Here is a 25,878-nt window from a genome sequence, read left to right on the forward strand (position 1 = left end):
GCACCCCCGCCCTAGCACACCTCCATACTCAGTCTTTGTCATGGTTCCACGAATACGAATACCCCCACACTACGGATAAAAAACACCGGTGGTCTCGGTAACAGCGGTGGTGGTGAGTGATGAGCCCACATCTTGTCGAGAATTTGGCTGGCGAGATGTGGGCGTGCTCGGACGCGCTCACTGCGGGTAAAAAAATAAAAGACACCCCACCTACCCCGGAATACGTGCTCGCCACAGTCCAGTCTTTCCCTTTCTCGCTTTTGCGTGCACGCACCTAAACACGTCCGTCCCCGGTGTCACTACTCTCGTTCACAGGCAGTCGCACACATCTACACAGCATGCGGGTGGACGGCGGATTCTGAAAGCGCCGTTATTTTAACTGTGCTTGGATAGCTCACACAACGCTTTACAGCGGTATCCATTGTGCCTCTTCTGGAAAGAAAGACTGGCCAGACAACGGGGAATAGAAGAAAATATCCAAGGGATGAAGAGACTGGCATAGAGATGATCGGACGGGAAGTGCGCTTAAATAGCTAAACCCGCAAATCTGCCTTGAGTAAAATAGAATTATTTGAACAGAGGAAAAAGACGCTTGCTTCTTCATGCAATTGAATTAAAGTGTGTGTGGTGGGGGGGGGATCAAGGAGCCTCTTGTCTGTTCAGTGAGGACTCGGTATTCGTGGGATACGAGGAGGGGAGAAAGCTTGTAATTAGCCCGGGTTGTCCACTTGATAGTCGTCTGCGACTCAATGGGGAGAATAGTGGCGTGGGAAAAGTTTCCACCACTCGAGGAAAGGAGGACGGAAAGGGGCTACACCACAACCAAGACTGGCTTCAGCCGTGGCCCTGTATGGATGGCAGACTGAAGTCTACTGACAATTAAATTGCGGTCACTCGTGGAATTATGGGAGAAACCAGTGCCAGTTATCAGGAAATTAAAATTAATTTTATGTTGACTTGACATGTATTGTTTTGATTGTATTATCAAAACAATATTTACTCAACACAGACTGAGCATGGTCTGGATCCAATAAAGTAGGTATTTGTGCGTGAACACTTGATCTCCAATTCAATTGTAGGTCTACTAAATGTGTGCAGTCTTTTTGCACCTATTCTGCCACCTTGTCCTCTTCCAATTGCCCTGTTCTATCAGGTGTATCCCCAGGAATTGGAGTCGCAGCTTTGGAAATTCCGGAGAGGGACTCAGGAAAGGACGGGGCTCCATCCATGGAAATACTTGGCGAATAGGCCTTTTCCTAGTCACAGCAAGAGCATGTTGGTAAAGAAGGCTAAGGGGCATTAGACGTCAGTGTTTGTTTTCTCTTTCTTGTTTATGTGAGGACATTTCCGCCTTAAATAACCCGGCATATGTCAAACAATAGTTCCGTAACTGTGGCTTTATTGCGATGCCAATACAACGCCGGCGGAGGGGTTTATTTTGGGAATACAGGATGAAGTTCTACTCACACTGTCAGCAAAGTGCTTACGCGTGAAGTTTGAAAGGATTATTTTCCTCATAGATCACTGTAAATTGGAAGCAATTTCTGCATTCATTATAGTCAACTTGCTTAAAAGCATTAACATGTAATATATAACATATAAGAGAGGACAGGCAGGAGTTCTGTAGACACGAATAGAAATGCAGACGGGATCTAAAATCAATAGAGGATTATTTTGACAGTGCATTTACAAAGAATGGCTATGCAGGCAGCCAAGTGGTGAGAGCATGAGGGAATTTGATCCAGGTTTCAGTTATGCCATTATCTGCAGAATTTGTCCCAATATACCAGTAGGCTACAGTCTGCTGTTTAGTCACGGGGAGAGCCTTGGAAATGTTACTGAAGTAGTATTACTCAACTAAGTTTCTACAGTCAACATAGTTATATTATGTAAGATTTTGACTACTCCCCAAATCTTTTTCAATGAGTCAAAAACAGTTGTCTGTACTTGGACTGCAACAGAATGGGCACTGAATGCACCATGCCGACACAAGTGCGTCAAAACAGAGGGGAAGGTATAAGAATGGGAGTATTGACGTCATGAGGGGCAATAATTAACTGCTCAAAATCCTGGAACAGTACACAGCTAACTTGGCAGACTTTTTTCCCTGGAGAAGTTTCTGTGCAAAATTCATTTCCCCAAAACATTTTATTTTCTTTTACACTCATTCTAGACTAGAGGGTACCACACTATGGATACATTCATAGCCTACATTGCAATTAGCTCTATTGTCGTCTAATTTCTGTTAGATTAAAAAGAAACATGGCATCCCCCCAACATCAGCAGCTGCTCACAGAGGTGAGCTGTGACTCGAGCGGCGAAGGCGGCGTCTCAGTGAGGATCAGCAGTAGCATCAAACACAAGCATGGAGGAGGAGCCGGGGCGCTGGGTGGCATGGGAGGAGGCTTCATGGGGGGCGGGTCCAAACACTGCAAGTACAGCATCTCCTCTAGCTGCAGCTCGGGAGAGTCCGGGGGTTCTCAGGCCCCGTGGTCAAGGGGCTGCGAACCCAGAGGAAGATGCCCCAGCTGTTCGAGAGGTCCGCTGGGCACTTCTGGGACCCCAAGTTCGACTCTCCCATCCTGGAGGAGGCATGCAGGGGAGAGGTGCTTTCCCAGACCCAGCGGAGGTTCCGCTACGTCCTCTTCTACCTGTTCGCCGCCAGCCTCCTCTGGGGGTGTACTTCAGCGCCAACCCCGACCTTGAGACCGGACTGCCTTCCTTGTCCCCACCGCCTGCTTCCTCTTCTTCTGCCTCCTCCCTCTTCCTGTTGACGTTCACAAGGATCTACGCCCGCTGCACAACCAGGCCGCTGCTGCTCATCGTGGTGACCTTTGCCCTCACCCTGGCACCCCCAGATCCAGACAGCCGGCTTCAGGGACCTGGAGACCCTCCTCCAGAGGATGTGGTGGAAGGACGTGGGGGACGTCAGTGGCATGGAGCCCAGGAATGTGACCTTCAACCGGGACTTACCCAGGGAAGCGCCTGGGCCCCCCCTGCCTATCTCCAGTAGGGACCTTCTCCCTGGGCATGGAGGTTGCTACTACTCTACAGCGTCCTCCACGTCCGACTCTATGCCTCTGTGCTACTGGGACCTCTCTACTGGTGCTCTTGAGGCTCTGGGATGGCTCCACCTCACCCAGGCTGCTGGGGACGGTTGGAGCCAGGCCTCGGAGGGGGCAGACTCGGACTGGGACACTCTACGCTGGCTGGGGCCAGCCAAAGCTTTGCTCCACTTGTGCGCCCACGCCATCGGCATCCACCTTTTCATCATGTCCGAGGTGCGATCGCGAAGCACCTTCCTCAAGGTGGGCCAGGCCATCATGCACGGCAAAGACCTGGAGGTGGAGAAGGCGCTGAAAGAACGCATGATCCACTCCGTGATGCCTCGGAGGGTGGCCGACGACCTGATGAAGCAGGGCGATGAGGAAGGCTTGGCCCGGCGGGAGCCCAAAGCGCTACTCCAGCAGCAGTGCGGCTGCTGTCATCTCCAGCCCCAAGAACAACGAAGAGGAATAAGACCTCAATCCCGAGAGGCCAGATCATCTTCAGACCCTTCAACATGAAGCGCATGGAGCCCGTCAGCATCCTCTTCGCGGATATCGTAGGCTTCACCAAGATGTCTGCCAACAAGTCGGCCCACGCCTTGGTGGGGCTCCTCAACGACCTCTTTGGACGTTTCGACCGGCTATGCGAGCTGACGTGCTGTGAGAAGATAAGCACCCTTGGGGACTGCTACTATTGGCGTGGCAGGCTGCCCTGAACCTAGGCCCGACCATGCCTACTGCGTAGAGATGGGGCTGGGCATGATCCAAGCCATCGAACAGTTCTGCCAGGAGAAGAGCGAGATGGTTAACATGAGGGTGGGCGTACACACGGGCACTGTCCTGTGCGGTATCCTAGGGATGAAGCGGTTTAAGTTCGAACGGTGGTCCAACGTGAGTGAACCTGGCCAACTTGATGGAGCAACTGGGCGGGCGGGAAGGTGCACCTATCAGAGGCCACCGCCAACTTCCTGGACGACGGTACCAGCGGGAGAATGGACAGGTCACTGAGAGGGTTGGACAGAGCGTGGTGGCGGATCAGCTGAAAGGTACGTAACCAGCTGGTTGCAAAGCCGGGGCTTGCACATCTGTGGGAATGGGTGGTGATTTATGTGATTGCTTTCCAGTGGTGGAAAAAGTACCAATTGTCATACTTGAGTAAAAGTAAAGATACCTTAATAGAAAATGACTCAAGTAAAAGTGAATGTCACCCAGTAAAATACTACTTGAGTAAAAGTCTAAAATATTTGGTTTTAAATATACTTAAGTATGATAAGTATGTGTAATTGCTAAATATACTTAAAAGTATTAAAAGTAAAAGTATAAATAATTTCACATTCTTTATATTACAAAACCAGACGGCACCGTTTTCTTATTTTTTTAAATGTACGGCTAGCCAGGGGAACACACCAACACTCAGACATTTACAAATGACGATTGTGTTTAGTGAGTCTCCATACAGATCAGAGGCAGCAGGGATGACCAGGGATGTTCTCTTGAGAATGTGTGAATTGGACCATTTCCTGTCCTGCTAAGCCATTCAAAAATGTAAAGAAAGTACTTTTTGGGTGTCAGTGAAAATGTATGGAGTAAAAGTACATAATTTAAAAGTTGTCAAAAATAGTAAAGTAAAGTACAGATACCCCAGAAAACGACATAGTACTTCAAAGTATTTTTACTTAAGTACTGTACACCACTGCACTATTCAACTGTAAAGTTCACTCATTGACTACAGTTGAAGCCTACATAAGTTGTTAGGCCGACTTCGTCTTGGGCCTAACACAACACCCATGCCAATATATCCTCCAAACACTGCTTCTCTGGCATTTTCACTTAAGTATTGCCTGGCTGTGACTTAAGTAGTACTTCGAAAGTATTTTTACTTAAGTACTTTTACATCACTTTGCTTTCCAGTATTGCCTGGCTGCCAGGAGTTATTCTGTTGTTTTTGTGATTGAATATGATGTTACATTTAGCAATCTTGTGTATTTGCTTTAGCATAGCATGGAGAGAGTCAGATCAGAAGCAGTATTGATATTGATATTTCATGCAGTGGAAGCATTTTTAACATCTGGGACTTGTTCTGCATTACTGACTGGCCTCTCATCGGTGTCCACTGATGCTAGCAAGGTCACCTAACGGCAGTTTCACAACACAGGCAGCAGTAATAGGACGTTAGGCTGTTCATTTTCACTAGTAAACCATGTGGTTTCTAAGAAAACCACGCACTTTATGCTTGCGTTGTTTATGTGCTGCAGTACAGTGCACACATTTCTGTTCGGAGTGAGAGGCTTTATGTAGAGCCACTACATCAAAGGTGATTGGTGGTTCCTCTTTGTTGTCCGTGAGAGGGAGAAAAGTGGGGCCTGGCACTGGTCAAGGTCAGCACCTGCTTCATAGCGTCGTATAGTCATACATTGGGGACATAATCAGGGACAGATGGATTTGGGGGTTCAGTTTGTCCGGGAGGTGCCCTTTGTGGCCGACTGGATGTTGGTTTTATGTGACACTGAACCACAAACAGACGGTTTAGTACCCTCCTCCCTTATTTCTGTTCCTGATTCAGTTACACTGCCTGCCTGCCTGCCACCCAGACGTCGGTCCTCAATGTGACCCTGTTCTCTTACCCTGGCTCTGAACCTCCAGGGGATTGTCTTACCTTAATGGCACTGTTTATGTAAAGGCTTTTCTTTAAAATGGAGATGTCAGCAGTTTACAGTGCATCTGCACCTCATCCTTTCAGCCTGACTCCTCTCTTCTCTCTCTCGGTCGCCCTTCTCTCCTCTCAGTTTCCTTTTCGTCGCTCTCTCACTAGCCCTCTCTCCCTTAGTAAATCGCACAACTCCAGAGAGACCAGTAATTCGCTTTTCATTTGATGCATTTAGTGCAAATACCTCTGATGGAACTGAACCTCGGGCTTAATGGCTCTTTTCATCATTTGGAGAATCAGTACATTATCACTAGCAGTAATAAAGTTATGCTGTCAAACGTAGGTGTGTTTGAAAGGCTGAGGGATTGAACCGCCACTCAAATGTGCAGAAATGTCGAAATCTCCTTTATTCTGGTCTGACTTGGTCTCTCAGCCCTAGCAGTGCAGAGGCTAACGCTACACGTCTGTTCGATTGTGGGCAGATTAGACCTACCATGCTCGATTCAGTGGGTTTGTTGTTGTGGAGTCGTGTACTAATGAACATGCAGCATTACAAGTATACTCTGCTCCTGCAGTGTGTAATCAGGGATTTCAGGTCAAATGACTTGAGTCACCTGGCTCGTTCCCACGAACCTGCGTCCCAGATGCAGGGGAAAGGCCCCCTTCCCAGCTAGTAGGTGGATGCTGGGCTGGCTGCAGGGGGAAAAGCCCCTTCCCCAGCGTAGTAGGTGGATGCTGGGCTGTTGCAGGGGGAAAAGCCTTTCCCAGCTAGTAGGTGGAGTGCTGGGGAAGCTGGCTGCAGGGGGAAAAGCCCTTCCCACAGCTAGTAGGTGGATGCTGGGCTGGCTGCAGGGGGAAAAGCCCTTCCCAGCTAGTAGGTGGATGGGGCTGGCTAACAGGGGGAAAGCCCCTTCCCAGCTAGTAGGTGGATGCTGGGCTGGCTGCAGGGGGAAAGCCCCTTCCCAGCTAGTAGGTGGATGCTGGGCTGGCTGCAGGGGGAAAAGCCCTTCCCAGCTAGGTAGGTGGATGCTGAGCTGGCTGACCGTGTGTCACATCTCATAATTTTTAGACGTGGCCGAGGAACTCTGCAGAAAGGAACATTGAGGCCTGCACACTATATACAGGTAGGGGGAAAGGCCATCTCCTAGCTAGTAGGTGGAAGCTGGTTTGGCTGACCTGTGTGGGAAAGAAATGAACAATGTCATGCACGCATCACATGATTCTGAGCTTCTGGGCGAGACACTGCAGAAAGAAATACTGAGGTCCTTATTCCACCTTTTAATAGTGACAAGTTTGGTATAAGGAAGGACGTAAGGCATTGCCTTTTGTGTCTCTAGGTCTATGTTGGATCAGCAGTGGTGCCAAACAGGGTAAATGCCTGTGTGTGATTTCAGAGCATGAAGTCAATCTGAGCGTTGTCATGGCATTATAAAAAACAGTGGCAGCTGGCTGGCTGGCACATAGGGGGTGGCGGGTGGAGGCCGAGCCTCAGTAGGTGCACGGTCAGCTGGAAATGATGGATGATGAAGCGGGAAGGAAGGAAGATTTCTCTCTGTAGAGACGAGCCGCCCCGTTTGTCAGGCAGGAGCAATTAGGGTTAAGTGCCTTGCTCAGCATCTTAGATTTTTCACCTAGTCGGCTCGTGAATTCGGCTAATTTAGTAACTTTCTGTTACGATGCCCAAGCCCTCACCATTGAAGGCTCGAAAGTGCCTTTTGCTTAACGGTACAGAGAAAGAAGTGATTTGCGGCCCAACATTTCTCCCTCATTCTTTAGATTCGAGGGCGTACGCGTCTGCACTCGTTTCCTTTTTCCCTCCTCAGGATAAATGTGCTATGCTCCCACTCCTCCTCTCCCCCTCTCCTCTCCTCCCTTCCCGCCAGATGTATTCAGTTGCCTCCCAAGATGTATCCTGTTCTCGTAGATTTCTTGCCCGCTGAGAGAGCTAGCTGTCAGGGAGGAGAGAGTTGTTGCTTGTTAGCTGTGGAAAAACTCTTCCCACTGTCTCGGTTAGCTCTGGCTTGCGTACTAGGTTACAGTAAAGAGCAGGCGCACGCAACGCCAGGGTTGTGGAGTTCGTTTCCCAGGGGGGCCAGTATGAAAATGTATGTACCCACTAACGTAAGTCGCTCTGGATAAGAGCGTCTGCTAAATGACTAAAATGTAAATGTAAAGTTGCGGGAGGTTGTGGATTCTGGCAGTGTCGGAGCTCTTCGCTAGGCTTGGCCGTGGGAGTAAATGGCTTTGACCCAGACACTAATTGTTGTGCCGCTGTCCTCCCGCCGTGGTCTTGATGTTCTTTTGAGTAAGTTAATGTCTCACTCTTGGTGGGCCAAGATTGGTCACAAGCCAAGATTGTATTCAAGCCTTTAAAAACAAATCTATACTAGATCTTTTACCTTTCGCACTGCTAAGCCAGGCAAGCTGTAGGCCTACTGGGCTGTACTGGTTACATCCATCATAGTTGCTGGAACTGTGCTGGAAAGCACAATGTGAAAAGAAAATATCCACCCAGTTCAGGACGGCTCTACAGTCTAAAGGTGAATCAGGCATTTCATTACACACATGCTTAAACACACTTGTGTCTGACCTAACTGTTTACAATGTATTGTTGTGGTTATAGCGTCTGGCTAGTGGCCAAAGAGTTATATGTCACAGGTGCATCCTGTTAAGGATGAGCTAGCCAGCCCCTAAGTGACCCTCTAATAATAGCCATTCTGGATCTGTTTGTGTCTGTCTACACGGTGCTAATAAGCCATGGTGACATTGTTTTTAATCTTCCATTTCCTTCACTAAAATTGCTGACAGTATGCAGTATGTCTTGTGAGTTAGTTGAGATGTAAATACAGTCCTAGCAGAGGAAGCCTAGGCTTAAACAGTCAAATTGACAGATCTGACTGAATCGTTGGGGAAGTGGAGTGCAGCGTTCTGAAGGAGCGCGGTATCGTCTGTGATTAGACTTAAAAGGGAGGGCAGGTAGCCTAGCGGTTAAGAATCCCAGAGCCGGCAAGGTGGAAAAACTGCCGTTCTGCCCTTGAGCAAGACAGTTAACCCCCAGCATCAACTGCTCCCTGGGCGCCGATGACGTGAATTAAGGCAGCCCCCCCTTCACCTCTCTGATTCAGAGTTGGGTTAAATGCGGAAGACACGTTTCAGTTGAATGCATTCAGTTGTACAACTGACTAGGTATCCCCTTTCCCCTTAAATCCCTGACAAGCGCAGTCAGTGAGCACCTCTTCAGAATTGGCTTTTGAATCTCCTCGTCCTCATGCAGCTTTTCAATCCTCGTACCTCTCTCCCCTTCTCTCTGTGTGGTCCCATCGGTCGGTATATCTGTCTAGTCGAGTGTCTGTCGGTCTGTCTGTCTGTCTGCCCGCCTGCAATGTTTGCCCAGCCCCTTGTTGTAGTGTGTGTTTATCTAAGTGGAAATGGGAGCTATTTTGGGCTCTCACCCTGGAAATTACCTGGCTGTGTCCATCCTGTCTTGGTGACTAATTCGGAGCGATGGCACCTGCAGATCATCACGCTATAGTTGGAGCTGAATGTCAGCATCATAGAAATAGTGTTACTAGAATGGGCATCTCCAGTCAAGTCAATGAGGCCATGATGGGTGGACTAGTAATTATATTTCTACAGTTTGTATGGCTCTCTTTAGTCTGTTTAGATGACAGAACTCAGATGACAATTACAGCGCTCTGACGAGAGCTGGTTAGGCTTCTTTGAAGTGGAATGGATCATATTATTATTATATCATATTCTTGTTGAATGTAGAACCCTGACCTTCTCCAACTGTACTGCTGAGCTCAGTGGTGTACTGCTTCTGCTAGAGAGCTGGGGAGTAGACCTGGGTTCAAATACTATTCAAAATCTTTCAGATACTTTGAGCGTTTGCTTTAGCCTGCCTGGAGTGTCAAATGGGTGGAGTTTGCGGTTTTGGAAGTATTCTATTGGTTCCATTTTGCCAGGCAAGCTCAATCACAGCACAAATTATTTCAAATAGTATTTGAACCCAGATCTGCTGGGGGAGCGTTGGATCACATCTCCTGAACCTCCTCTCTCCTCCTCTCTAGGGACATGTATAATTAAACAGGACTGGGTAATCTCATCTTCTCCAAAGTGATTTAATACTAGTAATTCTTACTTGTTATATCTTCCACACAGGCCTGGGTTAGTCTGGCACCTATTCTATATAGTGCACTGCTTTTGACCAGGGCCCATAGGGCTTTGGTCAAAAGTAGAGCACTATATAAGGAATCCGTGCCATTTGGGGACGAGGTCTGGCATTCAACACGTAATTCTCACTAATAACCCAAAACACATCAGGTCTTTGTCAATACATTTTTATCATTAGACATATGGCTATTGATTCTCTAGAATAGGGCTGTCATGCTGGTGTAATTTATGAAGCGTTGATGTATTCTGAGAGGGAAAAGGGGCTTTGGGTATTAGATATCACGAGAATCGACTAGAAGACGGAGGCTTAAGACACTCAATTTGTATTCTGGTCTGTATCTTTCTCTCTCTACACTCAGGCACACACACACCTTTCGCTGCTTTGCGATGGGGTAATTGATTAGCGCCATTGGAATTTATTTGGTTGGAAAGAGTGGGACCCTGGTAAATGCAAATAGTCAAGATGATGAATGTTCATGCATCCCTGCATACCAAACTGGCTTGTTATTAAGAATTCAGCCCTAGAACAGGTACCTGTTATTGGTAAAAAGCCACACGCACGCTTACGCACGCACACACACATAAACACTGCCCAAACACAATGCTACAGTAGTCTATAGGGATCCACACTCCATAGTTCTCTTCTCTGCCTGCTTGTGATTCAAAAGAATCCCCTCTTTACACCGTGAAGGTTACTAATGCAGCTACCTGTGACCTTGACAAGGAGAAAATGACGCTAGCTCGGAGGTCGTTCTCAGAGAGCCCAGAGGGCGAAATGGAAGGAGGGAGGGAAGGAGGGAGAACAAGATGGAGGGAGAATGGGAGCATGGTCTATTAGCAGTATTGCTGCAGGCTGCTATGAGGCTGTGCTAGCTGAGTCCTCTGGGTCGCCGGGCAGAATATAGCAGAACCACAGCAATGATCTGCCTGAAGTACTCTAACAGTGTTTCATGGTAAGGTCCAGTTAAACTGTAACCCTGTTACAGACGCTTGAGTGTGTGTGTCTGTCTGTGTCTGTCTGTCTCTGTGTGTGTGTGTGTGTGTGCATGCGTGCGCACATGTATATTCATGCATGTATTCCTATACTGGCCCTCTTTGCAACTTCGTTCAGAGCTTTAATAGGACTGTTTCTGTCCTGAAGTCATTCTAGTCGAGCCTCCAGAGCTCAAATCGCTACATAGTCACTCCCAGCTCTAAACGTGAGAGCAGTCTCCATGTCTATACTAGATGGGGGATGTAGACTGCAGAGGAAAGTGAAGAGGGCTGTCAGACAGAGACAGACATGGAGAGATGGTCAGTGAGGGTGGTTAAGCTGTGGAGGCAGCTGCAGGGATGGTTTGTTAGACTAAGGGCTAAATAGATCCTGGGGATTACCATTACGCTGCATACTGCGAGTGGTGGTGGGAGACGGGTGTGCTTTCATCTAAGGGCCTGGTGAGACTGGGGACAACGTGAATGTACAGTGTAAAGTGAAGACAGACAGAGGCAGGAGGGGACAGGACAGGGGACTGTACTGTGTGGGAGAGTGAAGACAGACAAGAGGCAGGACACCATTAGCTTATTCTGCTGGGCCCTGTTCAGTGGGCATAAAATGTTTTGAAGCCGAGTGAAACTGGTAAGGTTCTACCTGAACTTGTCTCATTACAACACAGATATTTATGTTTTGCTACAGTGTTCCTTGCTGAACAGGACCCAGAACTCAGCAAAATTATCTGTGTCGATGCTGGGTGAATTTGGCAACCGTTACTTACAGCAAGATTATTGTAGAATTATGATATGGTAATAAGCTTAGAGTTTTATAGTGCCAGTCAATCAATTATGCTGGATCATAGGCTACAGTACAATGCCATTGCTCAGCAATATCAGACCAGGCCTATTACCCATTCCATGCAGTGTGGTTGCTCCAACAAGGCTGGCATATGTTCACGGGTGTGTGTGTGTGTGCATGCCTGCTGTGTGTGTGTGTGTGTGTGTTAGAAACCCTAACTGAATCAACAGTAGAGGATAGCTGTCTCTCCAGTGGAGTGTCCTGTCTCATTGACAGAGGGAGCCCTGAGGGAGGGTCAAGGAGAGAGAGAGAATCAGAGCACTGCTTTCTGTCTGTTAAAGGAACAGAAACACTTCATATCCAGGGACCCACGGTTTACCAGCAATGTCTGCAATGAACATGGCTGTCTTTTAGAGTTATATTGGCAATGTAGCCTGTTGTTGTCCTTGTCAGAAGTCATCAACATTAAGGCTATGTGGACACCTGATGATAGTAAGCTGCAAATACAAAGCTGTGTATAACAGCATAAACTGGACGAATAATCCTCCAAATCAATATAGAATAATACTAGGTTTTAGTCAGTAACCTTGGTTAGATGTGTAAACACTGGAACTCTGCTTTTCACATTCTCTTTTCCAGCATTGATTCCGTCAACTACTGTGTAACCAGGCCAGCTCTTTGCAGTTCGCTTAGTGAGAGACAACTGACCATTTAGAGTTATTGGACAATTAGCGGCGTGTTAATGGATGTCTCTGACCTTGTCTGGCTGTCTGCCTGGTCAGTTAATAGCAAGGTCAGTGCCAGTGGTCAAGCGTCCTGGACGTGAGTTGGAGTGGGCAGGAAGGCTACAGGCGGGGAGAGGGGGTAAACGGGCACTAGCCTGGGGTCAGCTGCTCTGCTGCTTTGCTGCTGCTTACAGATCACACTGCCAGCCCAGCCCTCTCTCTTCAGCAAGGTCACCATCGCTGGAAAAGTACCCTGTGTTCCCTTGTGTTCACATTTTTTTTACGTTGTTTAGAAGAGGAGATGCAGTAGGGACCAGAATGTGTCTGAGTGTCTTGCATTTCTCATCCCTCCCTTGCTGTTCCTTCATGGATTGGCTCCTCTTGATCTGCGTATCATCAGTAACTTGTAGGCTCTGTTGGTCCTCCATCAGCAGTGGCGACTGCTGAATGAGATCTTAACCAGGATATAGGCATGTTGTATCCCTTAACATTAATGGACCAGTTTCTTGGACTCATAGTAAGCCTATTCCTGTTTCTAAAAACCTCTTCTAATTAATATTCTCCATTGAGTATTTAGTGAGCTGCTTTAGTCCAGGAGTAAAAAGCTTAATCTGGGTCCAGGAAACCAACCTAATGTCTATGCTCAACATATCGAATGCCCAAAGACGTACTCTACCGCAGTGAGCAGTATGGGGGTGTAATGTGGCTCTGGCTCTACACGTTTCATCTGCTCCATTAGTTTACATTCAACTGGAGGGCGGCACTAATGCAATGCAGCCATGCAGTGCCCTGTTGTCGTGGGTATGAGGGAGAGATTTAGGTTAACTGTAATTAGGCTATAAATCAGTGGGCTGACTGAGCAGGGTTGTTACATTAGAAGTGACCTTAGGGGTTGGAACAGTGGAGGTATATGATCCATAGGATCTTTATTGTCCCCTAAGTGATGATGTCAGGGTTGGAACAGTGGAAATAGGATGGTACCCTTAGTGATGATGTCATGGTTGAAACTGTGGAGATAGGATGGTAGTGTCCTTAGTGATGATGTCAGGGTTGGAACAGTGGAGATAGGATGGTAGTGTCCCTTAGTGATGATGTCAGGGTTGGAACAGTGGAGATAGGATGGTAGTGTCCCTTAGTGATGATGTCAGGGTTGGAACAGTGGAGATAGGGATGGTAGTGTCCCTTAGTGATGATGTCAGGGTTGGAACAGTGGAGATAGGGACGGTAGTGTCCCTTATTGATGATGTCAGGGTTGGAACAGTGGAGATAGGACGGTAGTGTCCCTTAGTGATGATCTCACTAGGGTTCTTCTCTCCATCCTCTCTACAGTGAGAAAGGTTGACACACAGATCCCCATTGTTGTTGAAAAGGAGAAGGACAGAGGGTGTTGTTACTTCCAAAGCTCTGCCTACTGACTTTCAGGTGCTTTCTATATGCAATTGGACATTGTAGCAATATTATAACAGTTCATAGCTGCCAAAAAGGGACATGTTCAGCAACTGAAAGTCATTAGCCAGAGATTTGCACATCCTTCTATCACCCTGTTAGCAGTTAGCACAGCAACCCAACCCCTCATTGAACACATAGAATGTGACCTTCAAACGATCTCTGCTCATTACTTTCTGTGAAGCCCTTATCACTTCCTTTTGAGAGCGAGTCAGAGATGTCCGCTGTGTTGACTCAGCTGGCAGAGAGTCAGAGATGCCCGTCAAAATGCCAGCCTCAGCAGAACAGAACACATTGGGGAGGAGGGCAATCCCCATGGCAGTGCCACGGCAACGCAAACCATCCTTCTGCCCGGAGGTCCCAGCGAAGGTAATAATTGCCATGGCAACAACAACCAGTAGCTAGCTGACGGGGGTCAGCTGGAGTCTGTGTGTCTGGAGTGTTTCTGGTTAGGGCAGTGTAGTGTGTGTGTAGGACTGTGGGGTGATATACATGGTAGTCATAACAGCTGACATTGGCAAATAGAACTGGTATCTGTAGCTCAGAAGACGTGCACAAATATGCACGCTCACTCTCTCTCCCTTTCCTTCTCTGACGCTTTCTTTCTCTTCCTATCTCTCTCACAAACGTACAGGTCACACATACAGGTCACACGTACAGGTCACACGTAACACACACACACACACATACTCTCTCCTCTCTCTCTCTCAGCTCATTAGTGTGCTCTACGGGGAGCGTGTGTGATAAATGAATGTGTGAATTATGAATGAGATCAGATCATGAAGAGGAGCTAGCCAGTCCACCACCAACCTGAAACCTGCTAAAAAGAACCATCAGTGCCAGCACAGATTCCCATCTCCCTCAGTGTCTGTGTGTGTGTGTAGGGCCGAGTGTGCGTGTGCGTGTGCGTGTGTGTGTGCGTGTGTGTGTGTGTGTGTGTGTGTGTGTAGGGCCGTTTGTGTGTGATTCCAGTATTGTCAGCTACATAAACCATAATCCTCTCTCTGTTGTTTTACCCTGAAACTCTTTCCTGCTTCAAAATAATTGAAGCTCATATACTGTAGTGTCTCATCAACTAGTTGACTGGTTTATATTCCATAGCCCTCCAGGTCCTGTCTTTATATCCCATAGCCCCTCCAGGTCCTGTCTTTATATTCCAGCCCCCTCCAGGTCCCTGTCTTTATATCCCATAGCCCCTCCAGGTCCTGTCTTTATATCCCATAGCCCTCCAGGTCCTGTCTTTATATCCCATAGCCCCTCCAGGTCCTGTCTTTATATCCCATAGCCCCCTCCAGGTCCTGTCTTTATATCCCATAACCCCTGCAGGTCCTGTCTTTATATCCCATAGCCCCCCTCCAGGTCCTATCTTTATATCCCCATAGCCCCTCCAGGTCCTATCTTTATATCCCATAGCCCCCTCCAGGTCCTGTCTTTATATCCCATAGCCCCTCCAGGTCCTGTCTTTATATCCCATAACCCCTCCAGGTCCTGTCTTTATATCCCATAACCCTCCAGGTCCTGTCTTTATATCCCATAACCCCCTCCAGGTCCTGTCTTTTATATCCCATAACCCCTGCAGGTCCTGTCTTTATATCCCATAACCCCTCCAGGTCCTGTCTTTATATCCCATAACCCCTCCAGGTCCTGTCTTTATATCCCCCAAGCCCTCTCCAGGTCCTGTCTTTCTATCCCATAGCCCCTCCAGGTCCTGTCTTCATATCCCATAGCCCCTCCAGGTCCTGTCTTTATATCCCATAGCCCCTCCAGGTCCTGTCTTTATATCCCATAGCCCCTCCAGGTCCTGTCTTTATATCCCATAACCCCTCCAGGTCCTGTCTTTATACATTTTACATTTTAGTCATTTAGCAGACGCTCTTATCCAGAGCGACTTACAGGAGCAATTAGGGTTAAGTGCCTTGCTCAAGGGCACATTTACGTCATTTAGCAGACGCTCTTATCCAGAGCGACTACAAATTGGTGCATTCACCCTATAGCCAGTGGGATAACCACTTTACAATTATACTTTTTTTTTTTTTGGGGGGTGAAGGATTACTTTATCCCTATCCCAGGTGTTCCTTAAAGAGTGGGGTTTCAAATGTCTCCGGAAGGTGGTGAGTGACTCCGCTTGTCCTGGCGTCGTGAGGGAGCTTGTTCCACCATTGGGGTGCCAGAGCAGCGAACAGCTTTGACTGGGCTGAGCGGGAACTATGCTTCCGCAGAGGAAGGGGGAGCCAGCAGGCCAGAGGTGGATGAACGCAATGCCCTCGCCTGGGTGTAGGGACTGATCAGAGCCTGAAGGTACGGAGGTGCCGTCCCTCTCACTGCTCCATAGGCAAGCACCATGGTCTTGTAACGGGATGCGAGCTTCAACTGGAAGCCAGTGGAGTGTGCGGAGGAAGGGGGTGACGTGAGAGAACTTGGGAAGGTTGAACACCAGACGGGCTGCGGCATTCTGGATGAGTTGTAGGGGTTTAATGGCACAGGCAGGGAGCCCAGCCAACAGCGAGTTGCAGTAATCCAGACGGGAGATGACAAGTGCCTGGATTAGGACCTGTGCCGCTTCCTGTGTAAGGCAGGGTCGTACTCTCCGAATGTTGTAGAGCATGAACCTGCAGGATCGGGTCACCGCCTTGATGTTGGCGGAGAACGACAGGGTGTTGTCCAGGGTCACGCCAAGGCTCTTCGCACTCTGGGAGGAGGACACAACGGAGTTGTCAACCGTGATGGCGAGATCATGGAACGGGCAGTCCTTCCCCGGGAGGAAGAGCAGCTCCGTCTTGCCAGGGTTCAGCTTGAGGTGGTGATCCGTCATCCATACTGATATGTCGGCCAGACATGCAGAGATGCGATTCGCCACCTGGTTATCAGAAGGGGGAAAGGAGAAGATTAGTTGTGTATCGTCAGCGTAGCAATGATAGGAGAGGCCAGTGAGGATATGACAGAGCCAAGTGACTTGGTGTATAGGGAGAAAAGGAGAGGGCCTAGGAACTGAGCCCTGGGGGACACCAGTGGTGAGAGCACGTGGTGCGGAGACAGCTTCTCGCCACGCCACTTGGTAGGAGCGACCGGTCAGGGTAGGACGCAATCCAGGAGTGAGCCGCGCCGGAGATGCCCAGCTCGGAGAGGGTGGAGAGGAGGATCTGATGGTTCACTGTATCAAAGGCAGCAGACAGGTCTAGAAGGACAAGAGCAGAGGAGAGAGAGTTAGCTTTAGCAGTGCGGAGAGCCTCCGTGACACAGAGAAGAGCAGTCTCAGTTGAATGACCAGTCCTGAAACCTGACTGGTTTGGATCAAGAAGGTCATTCTGGAGAGAGATAGCAAGAGAGTTGGCTAAAGACGGCACGCTCAATAGTTTTGGAAAGAAAAGAAAGAAGGGATACTGGTCTGTAGTTGTTTATATCCCATAGCCCCTCCAGGTCCTTTCTTTATATCCCATAGCCCCTCCAGGTCCTGTCTTTATATCCCATAGCCCCTCCAGGTCCTGTCTTTATATCCCATAACCCCTCCAGGTCCTGTCTTTATATCCCATAGCCCCTCCAGGTCCTTTCTTTATATCCCATAACCCCTGCAGGTCCTGTCTTTATATCCCATAACCCCTCCAGGTCCTGTCTTTCTATCCCATAGCCCCTCCAGGTCCTGTCTTTATATCCCATAACCCCTCCAGGTCCTGTCTTTCTATCCCATAGCCCCTCCAGGTCCTGTCTTTATATCCCATAACCCCTCCAGGTCCTGTCTTTATATCCCATAACCCCTCCAGGTCCTGTCTTTATATCCCATAACCCCTCCAGGTCCTGTCTTTATATCCCATAGCCCCTGCAGGTCCTGTCTTTATATCCCATAACCCCTCCAGGTCCTGTCTTTATATCCCATAACCCCTCCAGGTCCTGTCTTTATATCCCATAACCCCTCCAGGTCCTGTCTTTATATCCCATAACCCTTCCAGGTCCTGTCTTTATATCCCATAACCCCTCCAGGTCCTGTCTTTATATCCCATAACCCCTCCAGGTCCTGTCTTTATATCCCATAGCCCCTGCAGGTCCTGTCTTTATATCCCATAACCCCTCCAGGTCCTGTCTTTATATCCCATAACCCCTCCAGGTCCTGTCTTTATATCCCATAACCCCTCCAGGTCCTGTCTTTATATCCCATAGCCCCTGCAGGTCCTGTCTTTATATCCCATAACCCTCCAGGTCCTGTCTTTATATCCCATAGCCCCTCCAGGTCCTGTCTTTATATCCCATAACCCCTGCAGGTCCTGTCTTTATATCCCATAGCCCCTCCAGGTCCTGTCTTTATATCCCATAACCCCTCCAGGTCCTGTCTTTATATCCCATAGCCCTCCAGGTCCTTTCTTTATATCCCATAACCCCTGCAGGTCCTGTCTTTATATCCCATAACCCCTCCAGGTCCTGTCTTTCTATCCCATAGCCCCTCCAGGTCCTGTCTTTATATCCCATAACCCCCTCCAGGTCCTGTCTTTCTATCCCATAGCCCCTCCAGGTCCTGTCTTTATATCCCATAACCCTCCAGGTCCTGTCTTTATATCCCATAACCCCTCCAGGTCCTGTCTTTATATCCCATAACCCCTCCAGGTCCTGTCTTTATATCCCATAACCCCTGCAGGTCCTGTCTTTATATCCCTTAACCCCTCCAGGTCCTGTCTTTATATCCCATAACCCCTCCAGGTCCTGTCTTTATATCCCATAACCCTTCCAGGTCCTGTCTTTATATCCCATAACCCCTCCAGGTCCTGTCTTTATATCCCATAACCCCTGCAGGTCCTGTCTTTATATCCCATAGCCCCTCCAGGTCCTGTCTTTCTATCCCATAGCCCCTCCAGGTCCTGTCTTTATATCCCATAACCCCTCCAGGTCCTGTCTTTATATCCCATAACCCCTCCAGGTCCTGTCTTTCTATCCCATAGCCCCTCCAGGTCCTGTCTTTATATCCCATAACCCCTCCAGGTCCTGTCTTTATATCCCATAACCCCCTGCAGGTCCTGTCTTTATATCCCATAACCCTCCAGGTCCTGTCTTTATATCCCATAACCCCTCCAGGTCCTGTCTTTATATCCCATAGCCCCTCCAGGTCCTGTCTTTATATCCCATAACCCCTCCAGGTCCTTTCTTTATATCCCATAGCCCCCTCCAGGTCCTGTCTTTATATCCCATAACCCCTCCAGGTCCTGTCTTTATATCCCATAACCCCCTCCAGGTCCTGTCTTTATATTCCATAGCCCCTCCAGGTCCTGTCTTTATATCCCATAGCCCCTCCAGGTCCTGTCTTTATATTCCATAGCCCTCCAGGTCCTGTCTTTATATCCCATAGCCCCTCCAGGTCCTGTCTTTATATCCCATAACCCCTCCAGGTCCTGTCTTTCTATCCCATAGCCCCTCCAGGTCCTGTCTTTATATCCCATAACCTCTCCAGGTCCTGTCTTTATATCCCATAACCCCTGCAGGTCCTGTCTTTATATCCCATAACCCCTGCAGGTCCTGTCTTTATATCCCATAAGCCCTCCAGGTCCTGTCTTTATATCCCATAGCCCCTCCAGGTCCTGTCTTTATATCCCATAACCCCTCCAGGTCCTGTCTTTATATCCCATAACCCCTCCAGGTCCTGTCTTTATATCCCATAACCCCCTCCAGGTCCTGTCTTTATATCCCATAACCCCTGCAGGTCCTGTCTTTATATCCCATAGCCCCTCCAGGTCCTGTCTTTCTATCCCAAAGCCCCTCCAGGTCCTGTCTTTATATCCCATAACCCCTCCAGGTCCTGTCTTTATATCCCATAGCCCTCCAGGTCCTGTCTTTCTATCCCATAGCCCCTCCAGGTCCTGTCTTTATATCCTATAACCCCTCCAGGTCCTGTCTTTATATCCCATAACCCCTGCAGGTCCTGTCTTTATATCCCATAACCCCTCCAGGTCCTGTCTTTATATCCCATAACCCCTCCAGGTCCTGTCTTTATATCCCATAGCCCCTCCAGGTCCTGTCTTTATATCCCATAACCCCTCCAGGTCCTGTCTTTATATCCCATAACCCCTCCAGGTCCTGTCTTTATATCCCATAACCCCTCCAGGTCCTGTCTTTATATCCCATAGCCCCTCCAGGTCCTGTCTTTATATCCCATAGCCCCTCCAGGTCCTGTCTTTATATCCCATAGCCCTCCAGGTCCTGTCTTTATATCCCATAGCCCTCCAGGTCCTGTCTTTATATCCCATAGCCCTCCAGGTCCTGTCTTTATATCCCATAGCCCCTCCAGGTCCTTTCTTTATATCCCATAGCCCTCCAGGTCCTGTCTTTATATCCCATAACCCCTCCAGGTCCTGTCTTTATATCCCATAGCCCCTCCAGGTCCTTTCTTTATATCCCATAGCCCCTCCAGGTCCTGTCTTTATATCCCATAGCCCCTCCAGGTCCTGTCTTTATATCCCATAACCCCCTCCAGGTCCTGTCTTTATATCCCATAGCCCCTCCAGGTCCTGTCTTTATATCCCATAGCCCTCCAGGTCCTGTCTTTATATCCCATAGCCCCTCCAGGTCCTGTCTTTATATCCCATAGCCCTCCAGGTCCTGTCTTTTATAGCCTTTTTATACAACCATCCTATGTTTCCATCCATATTATTACCGGTCTACTATTCCAATACTGTAAATATCACTTAGTCCGTTACTCTATTGTCATAACATTATTGATGTTAATATTAAACAACATCTGTACAGCAGAAGGAAGTGGAGTATTAATACTTTATTACCTATTCTGGCAGGCTTACAGCACCGTGTAGAGAGAGAGAGCGTTAGATCACACACACTCTCACCAAGCCAAGTAGAGTTGACACCGTATAGTGTTGAATAAGAGATGTATATTAGCATCCCTGTTATGACCGCTTCAGCTAATCAGGCAGAACTAAACAGTGCCAGGGGAGCAACAAGCAACGCATTGACGTACATACATTTTAATAATCGACCCACATGAAGATGCTTCTCGGGATGAGATAGGAAAGTAGGAGGGACGGGAGGGAGGGCGGGCTGTGGCCACAAAACGCTGAGCAAGCAGAGGCACAATCCAGCACTCGTAAAGGAGGAGAATGTTGTTGATGGGATGTATCGCTGTTTACCGGCAACAGCTAAATAAAAGGCTGATTCAGTAGAATTGATAAATAGAGCCCAAAGACACACTGTGTGTCCCAAATGGCACCCTATTCACTATGTGTGCACTAACCATTGACCAGGGCCCATAGGGTTCTGGTCAAAGGTAGGGGCACCATAAAGGAATAGGGTACCATTGGGACACACAGTGTGTCTTTGGGCTCTATTTATCAATTCTACTGAATCAGCCTTTTATTTAGCTGTTGCCCGTAAACAGCGATACATCCCATCAACAACATTCTCCTCCCACGACGCTGGATTGCGCAGAGGTTTTGGGTCCTTTCCATCTCAATTTCCTCTGGAACGAATCAAACCATAATTTAATGGCTTATAAAATCCCCTTTAGAAAATGTTGGTTAAGTTTTATGTTTTATTAATGGAATCTTGATTGATTTCCTGACTTGGGTTGAGTGGGGCTGAATTTGATGTAGTCCAAACTCTTAGTAAGGCCTGACAAAGGTTTTTCCTTTTAGATCATAGTGACCGCACACACACACACTAACACGTCCACACACGCACACACACAGAGATTGACCGTGAGGAAAAGAAAGATGGGATGTAGGAAGGAAGGAAGAGTTGAAGATTTTGGAGTAATGTCAACTGAGAAAGAGAAGGAGAGATGGAATAGGACACAGAGAGATAGGGGCAGGGAGGGAGAGGGAGGGAGCAAGGGAGAGAGGGAGAGAGAGAGAGGTATGGACAGGAAGAGGTGGAGAGAGATTGACTTAGAGGAGAAAGAATGATGGGGTGAAGAGAGGAAGGAGAGGTAAATATTTTGGAATGATGTCAACTGAGGATGTTGTTTATTGAAAGGCCCATGACAGATGAAGGAGAGTGGGATAGAGCGATGGAATAGGACACGGGAAGAGGTGGAGAGAAATTGAGAGCGAGAGAGCTTGATAGAGAGTAGAGGGAAAGATATTGCAGGAAGGAGAGGCCATTGTTTCCCATAATCACTAGAGAGAGGGATATCAGAGAAGGAATCAGACAGAGAGCGAGAGGTGGAGAGAGGCAGAAAGGAGAAAGAGGGATAGGACAAAGAGAGGAGAGGGAGAGTTAAAGATTTTGGAATGATGTCAACTAGGGCCATTGTTGTTTGGAAGAGCGATGATGGCTAGGGAGCGATGCCAGCAACTTGGTCAGAACAGAGACCGTAGCTGGCAGGACTGGCCTGCAACTTCAATGCACTGTCCAAATATAGCTGTGTTTGCTACAATTCTGACCATGGCTCATAAATTTGACTTTCCTCAGTTCCTCGCCAAAAACCACATTGTAGGAGGTCCAAGGTCCTTCCTCGGATCCTCTTCTCCAATGCATTTTGACAAGGAGGCCAGAGAGAGAGAGGCAGCGAGGATCAAGGGAAGACGTATTGGGAAAGAGCCCTGTGTACTGGATGGAGAGAATGAGCGCAGGAGCGACGGTCAGGGAGAGAGAGAAGGAGAGCAGAAGGAAGATAAGCTCAGTGAAGTCCACAGCCTGTTGTTTGTCTGTGACCACAGCCCGTGTTTGTGATGTCGTTTTTAAACAGAGCTGTCCTAGTTTACGCTAGAGAGCTCGAGCATCCCCAGTCTCTCTGTAGTGTTTATTAAACAAATACACTGACAAGACCCAGGTGGTGGTTTGGTGTTCTGTAACTTCACTGAGTGGAAACATCAGGAGGCTAGTTACATCAGGAGGCTAGTTACATCAGGAGGCTAGTTACATCAGGAGGCTAGTTACATCAGGAGGCTAGTTACATCAGGAGGCTAGTTACATCAGGAGGCTAGTTACATCAGGAGGAGCATAGCAGCCTCATAATGTGGATGTGGTTCCAGCCACTTGGAGTCATTGAGGTTCACAGATAAACACTGAAAGATGGACTCGCTGTCAGATCTGTCGTTTTGTGTGTGTGTGTGTGTGTGTGCGTGCGATGACGTAGAGGTGGAGACAGAGAGAGGAACCCAATTTCTTGAAGAAGGCCTGAGATGAGTCACCATGGACATTCTCCTCACATATGGTTGGAAAGGAGGTGAGGGACAGAGAATGCAAAGAATCAGGAAAGACGATTTGAGATTGAGCCATAGTGTGTCCCTGGCTGAGATCTACTGTACCTCATCTTCCCTGGCTGAGATCTACCTAGTCTTCCCTGGCTGAGATCTCTTGTGTTGAGCATTTCCCCTGCCACTACAGTGACATTGCTTAGGCTCAGCCACAAATCTCTGTTTAATCACATTACAGAGTGGGCATTTCTCCAATCTACGTGGAGGGAGGACACACACTCACGGATCCACACACACACATGCTAAAATATGTCCATACACATACTGAATACAATGCACGTATATAGTACACTTACCTACAGTAGGGGATACCCTCCCCCACACACACCTTTAACCCCCTATAGATAGAAAGAAACACGCTTTGTTAACACCCACGTAGTTCATGTGAACTCATAGGCTCACACTACCCCTTCCCCCCATGGTAAATGGCAGACTCCATCCACTAACCATACATTATTCAGAGAGCAATCTGCTGTGTGTGAAAACAGTGTGTGTGTAAAAACACCTTGCAACACACTGTTCTGTGTTCACTGCTTTTTAAACACTGTCTGACATTCTGACAGTGGGGAGCTGTTGTAGAAAAGGTTGGCACTTGTTCATTCTGTCGTGGTTTGAGACATTTTGGAAGAATTCTTCCTTTCAGGATGCCTGAGAAATATCCGTGGCTCAGCGGAAATGGTTCAGCTGTGGTTGGGAAGGTCGTCGCTTTTGTTCTTGGTTTACACACACACATACACATACACACACACACATATACACACACACACACACATACACACACACACACACACACACACTTGACAACACCATCTGACATTTACTACCAGAAAAGGATACTGTATAACTCTGCTGGTGCTCCCATGAAAAATGTATATTTGTAAACCTCTTGTAACTCTTCTTGGTCGTCAGATTGACAAAACAAAGGGAAATGTCTTAATATCTAAATAATAGAGAGCCTAAAGTACATTGTATGGGGAATTTTTATCTATATATTTTTTTGTCATTTTAGCAGACGCTCTTGTCCAGAGTGACTTACAGTAGCAATTAGGGTTAAGTGCCTTGCTCAAGGGCACATAGATTTTTTATGTAGTCAGCTCGGGGATTCGAACCAGCAATGCTCTTAACTGCTAAGCTACCTGCCGACCCTTCATAGCCTACACTCCTTTCCCTTAGTCTCTCCTCTCCCTCTTCTCCCCCTCTGCCTCTCCTTCTCTCTCTCTTTCTCTCGCTCTCTCTCTCTCTCCTTTCCATTCCTGCTGAATTTCCTCCCTCTCCCATCCCTCCCTCCCTCCCCCTCTCTCTTTCCTCCCCTCTCTCACTCGCCTCTTTCTCTCTCCCCCTCTCTCTCTCTCCCCCTCTACCTCCTCTCTCTCTCCCCCTCTCCCTATTTTTCTTTCCCCTCCTCTTTCTCTCTCTCTCTCCCTCCCTTGCCTCTTTCCCTCTCTCTCTCTACCTCTCTCTCCCTATCTCTCTCTACCTCTCTCTCCTCCCCTCTCTATACCCCTCTCTCCCCCTCTCTCTCGCTCTACCACCTCTCTCTCTCTTTCCCTCCCTCGCCCCCCCCTCTCTCTCTCGCTCTCTCTCTCTCTCTATCCCCCCCGCCCCCTTCTCTAGAAGTCTTGCAACACTTAATGAGCCGGTCACCCAGGTAGGTTGCCACCTGTCCCTGACCCTCATGCTGCCTCCTGTTCTGACACACACAGGATGTGCTTCCTGGGAACGGAGGGGGTCAATGTGCAGGGGGGTAGTGAGAGTCATCGTTGGTTGCTACTTGCGAAGCGTTGGCACTGCCAACTGGCTTCCAAACACTTAGGGTTGACAGCTAGTGGTACCACCTGTTCATCTGCCTGCCTTCTCTGTGCTCCTCTACCTGTCCTGTCTGAACCTGGCATGTAACCAGAGGCGTCATGCCTATAGCTATAGGGGCACAAGGGCACGTTCCTCCCTCAGATTTGTCCTGTTTAAAAAACAAATCCAATGTTAAATTAATTACTCAACTTCATTTTGAAGCCCACGTTTTATCAGAATTATTTATAAAAAGATCTGTCAGCTGGCACACTGACTGGACCAGGCAAAGAGCCCCCCCTTCTCCTTGCACGTGCAGTAGCCTATTGTCAGTGGAGTGACACACAGCGTTTGATTTGGTTTTAGTTATGTAGCCTATTGATCAGTGGCGGTCAGTGGCGTTTATGATGAGATAGGCCAATTTTTTCTATTACAGCATATTGGATGACTGTCATTCATATTCCATTCACCCAGTTCAATGTAACATCTATAGGTTTAGGCTACTACATGATTCTAAAATTTTCCCTATACCCATCATGAGGGTGTTACAACCTAGCCTATGAATGAAAGTTTACAACGTAGCTGCACACAGGTCGAGAGAAAATGTTGAGGTGACAGACAGTCACACATTCAATACCGCCTTGCACACTGCGTGCCTGCATCTAGCTGATCTAGGGTGTAATCATTAGTCCAACAGTTGCAAACAAGAGTTTCTATTGGACAAATTCAGGTATGTTTATCCCTGTTTCGTTCGCTTCCGTTTAAGAAACGTTTTTCAACAGAATCGACGGAATGAATAGACCCCTGATCACGCGTAAACACAGTTCACTTTCATAGCAGCGACGTTGTATTCCTTCTCACATCTATGCGCGCCGCTCTCCTTCTCTCACCCTTTCCCTTCGTTTGTGGACTTCAATGCACAACACATAAGCTGTATGTGACCAGGCGAAAAAACCTTTTCAAACCATATCTTAACCGCTACACACAGCCTACATCGTTGTCACCATATTAGCTAAAGTAACGTCCTAGTCAACATAGCTAATAGAACTAATGTGTTAGTAAACCCGCTACAATCATGCAGTATACTTACAGTCACTAA

At 48.0% G+C, this 25,878-nt stretch overlaps 1 pseudogene; it reads left to right on the plus strand.

The window, feature by feature from the left end:
- Nucleotides 1-2,112: 2,112 nt before the first annotated feature.
- The window catches only part of LOC123491166, a 67,806-nt pseudogene continuing 44,040 nt past the window's right edge, over nt 2,113-25,878 (plus strand).

Source organism: Coregonus clupeaformis, chromosome 7 (genome assembly GCF_020615455.1).
Source record: "Coregonus clupeaformis isolate EN_2021a chromosome 7, ASM2061545v1, whole genome shotgun sequence".
Classification (NCBI taxonomy): domain Eukaryota; kingdom Metazoa; phylum Chordata; class Actinopteri; order Salmoniformes; family Salmonidae; genus Coregonus; species Coregonus clupeaformis.